Raw genomic sequence first — 7605 nt, 5'->3', positions numbered from 1 at the left:
CCTTTGGGCAAAGTTCCAAATTGCTCTCCAAAATGGTTGGATCATTTCACAACTCTACCAACAACGCATTAGTGTTCTAATTTTCCCACATCTTCTCCAACATTTATAATTTTCCTGTTTTGTCATGTTGGCCATTTTGATAGGTGTGATGTGGTACCTCAGAGTTGTTTTGATTTGCATTTCTCTAATCAACAGTGATTTAGAGCATTTTTTCATATGACTATACATGGCTTTAATTTCATCTGAGAACTGTCTGTTCATACCTTTGACCATTTATCAATTGGGGAATGGCTTGTATTCTAATAAATTTGACTTAATTTTCTATATATTTTAGAAATGAGGCCCTTATCAGAGAGACTGGTTGTAAAAATTCTTTCCCAATTTTCTACCTTCCTTCCAATCTTAGTTGCATTGGCTTTGTTTGTGCAAAAACTTTTCAATTTAATGTAATCAAAATTATCTATTTTGCTTTTCGTAATGTTCTTTATTACCTGTTTGGTCATGAATTCTTCTGCTCTCCATAGATCTGACAGGTAAACTATTCCTTGCTCTCCCAGTTTGCTTATAGTATCAGCCTTTATATCTAAATCATGTACCCATTTTGACTTTATTTTGGTATATGGCATGAGATTTTGGTCTATGCCTAGTTTCTGTCATACTCTTTTCCAGTTTTCCCAGCAGCTTTTTTCAAAGAGTGGGTTCTTATCCCAGAAGCTGGGGTCTTCAGGTTTATCAGATAATAGATTACTATAGTCATTGACTACTGGGTCTTGCATATTTAACCTATTCCACTGATCCACCACTCTATTTCTTATCCAGTGCCAAGCAGTTTTGATGATTGCTGCTTTATAATACAATTTAAGATCTGGAATGGCTAGGCCACCTTCCCCTGCATTTCTTTTCATTAGTTCTCTTGATATTCTGGACCTTTTCTTCTTCCAAATGAATCTTGTTATTTTTTCTAACTCTATAAAATAATTTTTGTTAGTTTGATTGGTATGGCACTGAATAAGTAAATTAACTTAGGTAGAATTGTCATTTTTATTATATTAGCTCAGCCTACCCATGAGCAACTGATGTTTTTCCAATTATTTAGATCTGATTTTATTTGTGTGAAAAGTGTTTTGTAATTGTGTTCATAGAGTTCCTGGGTTTGTTTCAGAAAGTAGACTCCTAAATATTTTATAATGTCTACAGTAAGTTTAAATGGAATTTCTCTTTCTATCTCTTGCTGTTGGGCTTTGTTGGTAATATATAGAAATGCTGATGATTTATGTGGTTTCATTTTATAGCCTGCAACTTTGCTGAAGTTGTTTATTATTTCAAGTAGTTTTTTACTTGATTCTCTGGGATTCTCTAAGTATAACATCATGTCATCTGCAAAGAGTGATAGTTTTGTTTCTTCTTTGCCTATTCCAATACCTTCAATGTCTTTTTCTTCTCTGATTGCTAAAGCTAACATTTCCAGTACAATGTTGAATAACAGTGGTGATAACGGACATCCTTGTTTCACCCCCAATCTTATTGGAAATGCTTCTAGCTTGTCCCCATTACATATTATGCTTGCTGAAGCTTTTAGATAGATGCTATTTATTATTTTAAGGAAGACTCCATTTATACCTATGCCCTCTAGTGTTTTTAATAGGAATGGGTGTTGTATTTTGTCAAAAGTTTTTTTCTGCATCTATTGAGATGATTATGTGGTTTCTATTAGTTTTGGTGTTGATATGATGAATTATGCTGATACTTTTCCTTATATTGAACCAGCCCTGCATTGCTGGTATAAATCCTACCTGGTCTTAATGTATTATTCTTGTGATAAGTTGCTGTAATCTATCTGCTAATATTTTTTTTAAAATGTTTGCATCCATATTCATTAGAGAAATTGGTCCATAATTTTCTTTGTTTTGGCTCTTCCTGGTTTAGATATCAGCACCATATTTGTATCATTAAAAAGATTTTGGTAAGACTCTTTCTTCACCTATTTTACCAAATAGTCTATATAGTATTGGAATTAATTGTTCCTTAAATGTTTGATAGAATTCACATGTAAATCCATCCGGCCCTGGAGATTTTTTCCTAGGTAGCTCCTCAATGGCTTGTTCAATTTCTTTTTCTGAGATGGGGTTATTTAAGTATTTTGCTTCCTCTTCTGTTAATCTGGGCAGTTTATATTTTTGTAAATATGTATCCATTTCACTAAGATTGTCAAATTTGCTGGAATGTAGTTGGGCAAAATAATTCCTAATTGTTGTTTTAATTTCCTCTTCCTTGATGGTAGCTTCTCCCTTTTCATTCTTGATACTAGTAATTTGGTTTTCTTCTTTCTTTTTTTTTAATTAGATTAACCAAAAGTTTATCTACTTTATTGGTTTTTTCATAAAACCAGCTCTTAGTTTTATTTATTAGTTCAATAGTTTTCTTAATCTCAATTTTCTTAATTTTTCCTTTGGTTTTCAATATTTGTAATTTGGTGTTTAATTGAGGATTTTTAATTTGTTCTTTTTCAAGTTTTTTTAGTTGTATGCCCAATTCATTGATCTCCTCTTTTTCTATTTTATTTATATAAGAATTTAGAGACATAAAACTTCCCCTAAGAACTGCTTTTGCTGCATTCCATAAGTTTTGGTATGTTGTCTCATTATTGTCATTCTCTTAAATGAAATTATTGATTGTTTCTATGATTTGTTGTTTGACCCAATCATTTTTTAGGATTAGATTATTTAGTTTCCAATTATTTTTTAGTCTGTCTTTCCATGGCCCTTTATTACATATAATTTTTATTGCATCATGATCTGAAAAGGATGCATTTAATATTTCTGCCTTTCTGCACCGGATTGTGAGGTTTTTATGTCCTAGTACATGGTCAATTTTTGTGTATGTGCCATGGAATGCTGAGAAAAAAGTATATTCCTTTCTATCCCCATTCAGTTTTCTCCAGAGGTCTATCATACTTAAATTTTATAATGTTCTATTCACCTCCTTAACTTCTTTCTTGTTTATTTTGTGGTTAGATTTATCTAGTTCAGAGAGGGGGAGGTTGAGGTTCCCTACTAGTATAGTTTTGCTGTCTATTTCTTCCTGTAATTCCCTGAACTTCTCCTCTAAGAATTTGGATGCTATACCATTTGGTGCATATATGTTTAGTAATGATATTACTTCATTGTCTATGGTGCCTTTTAGCAGGATGTAGTTTCCTTCCTTATCTCTTTTGATAAGATCTATTTTTGCTTTTGCTTTGTCTGAGATCAGGATTGCTACCCCTGTTTTTTTTACTTCAGCTGAAGCATAATATATTTTGCTCCAGCCTTTTACCTTTACCCTGTATGTGTCACTCTTTTTCAAATGTGTTTCTTGTAAACAACATATTGTAGGATTATGGTTTTTAATCCATTCTGCTATACACTTCCATTTTATGGAAGAGTTCATCCCATTCGTATTTACAGTTATGATTACTATCTGTGTGTTTTTCTCCATCCTTTTCCCCCCCTGTTTATACTTTTCTTTCTCCTTTCTCCTTTCTCCTCCTCACTCGTGTTTTGCTTCTGACCACCACCTCCTTCAATCCCACCTCCCTTCTATTATCCCTTTCCCTTTTCTTCCCCTTTACCCTTACTGCTTCTTCCTTCCCTTCTATCCCCCCTCCTTTTCCTTTCCCCTTTTGCCTCCTACTGCCTATAGTGCAAGTTAGGTTTCTATACCTAACTTATTGTTATTCCCTTCTTGAGCCAAATCTGATGCGAGTAAGGTTCAAACAATGCTCATCCCCCTCCCTTCTTTACCTCTGCTCTAATTGGTTTTTGTGTCTTTTCCTGTAATGTAATTTACCCTTGTCTGCCTCCTCCTTTCTCAGTACATTTTCTTAGCTCTGACTAATCCACTTACTTGGATCCATTTAACCCACTTGATTAGACTTTTTTTATCATTACATCAAAGTCAACTTACGTCCACCCCCTTTATGTATACTCCTTTAACATGGTATAATAATAATACAGTTCTCAGGAGTTGCAAGTGTCATCTTCCCTTGTAGGGATGTAAACATTTTGCCCTTATTAACACATATTGTATCTTTCTGTCCCATTTACCTTTTTATGTCTCTCTTGAATCTTGTACTTGAAGATGAAATTTTGTGTTGAGCTCTTTTCTTTTTATCAGGAAGGTTTGGAAGTCCCCTATTTCATTGAATATCCATCTCCTTCCCTGAAAAATCATGCTCATTTTTACTAGTTGGTTAATCCTTGGCTGCATTCCAAGCTCCTTCACCTTATGGAATTTCATGGTCCATTCCCTATGGTCTTTTAATGTAGAGGCTGCAAGGTCCTATGTAATCCTGACTGTGGTTCCATGATGTTTAAATTGTTTCTTTCTGGATGCTTGTAGTATTTTCTCTTTAATCTGGTAATTTTGGAATTTAGCTATTATATTCCTTGGCATTTTCAATTTGGGATCTCTTTCAGGTGGGGAGCAGTGGGATTATTTCTTTAGTTATTTTACTTTCTGGTTCTCTTTCTTTAGTTATTTTACTTTCTGGTTCTAGGACTTCAGGGCAGTTTTCCTTTACGATTTCCTGAAAGATACTGTCCAGGCTCTTTTTTTTCATTATGATTTTCAGGCAGGCCAATAATTTTTAAATTGTCTCTCCTGGATCGATTTTCCAGGTCAGTTGTTTTACCCATGAGGTATTTTACATTTTCATCTCTTTTTTCATTTTTTTGTTTCTGTTTCACTGATTCTTGCTCTCTCATAGAGTCATTAGTTTCCATTTGTTCGATTCTAATTTTTAATATATTGTTTTCTTCTTTTAGATTTTGACTTTCTTCTCTAGTTGGTCAATTGTATTTTTAAAGGATTTGTTTTCTTCAGTGTACTTTCTTTCCAGTTGGTCAATTGTGTTTTTTAGGGACTTGTTTTCTTAAGTGTACTTTTTTTCCAATTGGCCAATTGTACTTTTTAAGGACTCCTCTACCTCTCTCATTTGGCTTTTAAAATCCTTCTTGAGCTCTTCTAAGAAGGCTTTTTGGGCTTCAGACCAGTTTATGTTCCCTTTTGATGTTGCAGATGTGGGTTTGATGACAATGTTGTCCTCTTCAGAATTTCTGTCTTGATCTTCACTCTTCTCATAATATGAATCTATCATACATTTTCTTTGTTTTTGTTTTTTTTTACTTCTGGTGTTTCTTTATTCCCTGGCCTTTAAAGAGATTTATCTCTCCTGTTGGGGAGCAGAAGGCACTGACCCAGGCTTCTTGTATTGGGAGCCTAGGTCTTGGTCATTAACTTTGTGTGCTGAGGCCTCTTATGTTGGCAGTTGGAGGATATAGGGTTCTGGCAGCTTACCTGGTGTTGAACTGGAATCAGCAAGGCTGGGACTTTCAGGCAAATCTAGGTTGCCTGCTTTTCCTTTCCTTTAGCTTTGTTCAGCTCCTTTTAGATGGGTGCTGCCAGGTGTTTATCTGCCTGGGGCCCCTTGTAGTGCTGCCTCCCTTATTTCTGTGGAGGCACTGGGAGACTCCTTTGCTGTAGAATGCCAAGGCACCTGGTGGTTTTCTGAGCTGGTTTCCACCGGTTCCCCTGCCCTCACTGAGGCACCTGTTGGTGGTCCAGCTGTTGGTGTTTGCCTGCTTGACCGCCTGGGCTTTGGGATCTCCTCCTGGTTGGCAATTGGAGGCTGTAGAGTTCTGACAGCTTACCTGGTGTTGGGCTGGAATCAACAAGGCTGGAACTTTTGAGCAACTCTAGGTTGCTTTCTTCAGTTCCTTTCAGATGAGTGCTGCAGGGTGCTTATCCGCCTGTGGCCCTTTGTAGTGCTGCTTCCCTTATTTTTGCTGAGGCACTGGAAGTCCCGTTTGCTGTAGAATGCTGAGGCACCAGAATCTCCTCCTGGTGTGCTCAAGTGGGTCTTTCCACTAGCTGGCTGGGCGACTCCCGGTTCTGTACTGCTCCCCTTCCCCCAAGGTAAGAGGGGCCTTTCCCATTAATCCCTCTGGCTACCTGAGTTACTGCACTGCGGCACCCTGTCTTTCTTCTGGTTCAGCTGTTCCAGGTTTTTTTCTGGGGTGATATTTTTTGGGTTTTCAGAGGTTGATAGGGGCAGGTAAGGGCGACTACCTTTTTACTCCGCCACCTTGGCTCCTGTACCATTCCACTTTTTGATAGCTCTAATTACTAGGAAGTATTTCTGACATCAAACTTAATATGGCCTCTTAAAATTTCTACTTCACTTAACCCCAATTGCCTTAAAAAAAATTTCTACCTATTGCTTCTGGTTCTTTTCTCTCAGATCAAGTTGAAGAAATCTAATCCCTCTACCAAAAAGTCATTTAAATGCTGAGACAGCTATCATGTTCCCTGAATCTTCCCTTTTCCAGGTTAAAACTACTCTCACGATTCAAGTGATCCTCTATATTGCAATTAAGTTTCACTCTCCTGAATATTGTCTGGCTTATTAATGTCCCTCTGAAACTGATGCTAAAAGATTAACAAATTATTGCAGATGAGATTCACAGAGGATAGAGTTCAGTGGCACTCTCATCTCCCTAGTCCTAGAAGCTATACCACTCCAAAAGCAGTCCAAGATCACATTAGCTTTTTTGGCTAACAAATAACACAGTTGATTCAAATTGAGCTCTCGGTCCACTAAAATATCTTTAGAATGACTGCTAAGTATGCTGGCCCCATTTTGTATTGTGAAACTGATTTTTTTTGTATCCAAATATAAGACTTTATATTTAACAATATTGAATTTAATGTTCTAGTCCAGGGGTAGGGAACCTGCAGCCTGGAACTCACATGTGGCCTCGAGGCCTCAGGTTCCCTACCCCTGTACACTGTTATTTATCATTACCAGCTTAATGGGAACTGTAAATTTGATGAGTATGCCATCTGTGACTTTATCCAAGTCATTGATAAAAATTAAAAGTACAAAGTCAAGCATAGATTCCTGGAGTCACTTCACCAGTTCTTAATTCTTCTGATTGCATTATAATCTAATTCATATCTTTTCATCTTTTCAACAAAATGAGAAGATACTTGATCAAAAGCTTTACTAAAACCTAAGAATACTATATCCACATAATTCCTATTATCTTAGCAATATTGTAAAAGAAAATTAAGAAATGAGGGTAGGAAATGAATAAGCTGTTCTTGAAAAAAGCCATGCTGGCTCTTTGTAATCACTGTTTGCCTATCTCAATGCTTTCCAATCACTTCTTTAGACAAATTTGAATGGAATTTTTCTATCTCTTCCCAAGTGGCTTTGTTAGTAGAAAGGCTTGGTGTTTTTTTTTTTCAATTTATTTTATATCCTGCTACTTTTCAAGTTATCAATTGTTTCAGTCAATTTCTAAGTTGAATTTCAAGGTTTCTTGGGGTGAATAATTATATCATCTAAAAATATTTTATCTCTTTGCATATGTTTATTCTCTCAATTTTTTATCCTATTAAAATAGCTAGCATTTTCAGAAATAATTGAAACAATAGTGATGACAATGAACATAGCCATTTATCTCACCAAAAAGACCTCTATGAATTCTCATCTACAAATAATACCTAATATTGCTTTTAAGGCTATACTGATTATTCTGTTTAAAGAAAGTTTCATTATTC

This window comes from Vombatus ursinus, unplaced genomic scaffold (genome assembly GCF_900497805.2).
Source record: "Vombatus ursinus unplaced genomic scaffold, bare-nosed wombat genome assembly UNPS02007612.1, whole genome shotgun sequence".
Classification (NCBI taxonomy): domain Eukaryota; kingdom Metazoa; phylum Chordata; class Mammalia; order Diprotodontia; family Vombatidae; genus Vombatus; species Vombatus ursinus.
The sequence above is the reverse complement of the archived record's forward strand: the minus strand, read 5'-3'. Positions refer to the sequence as shown.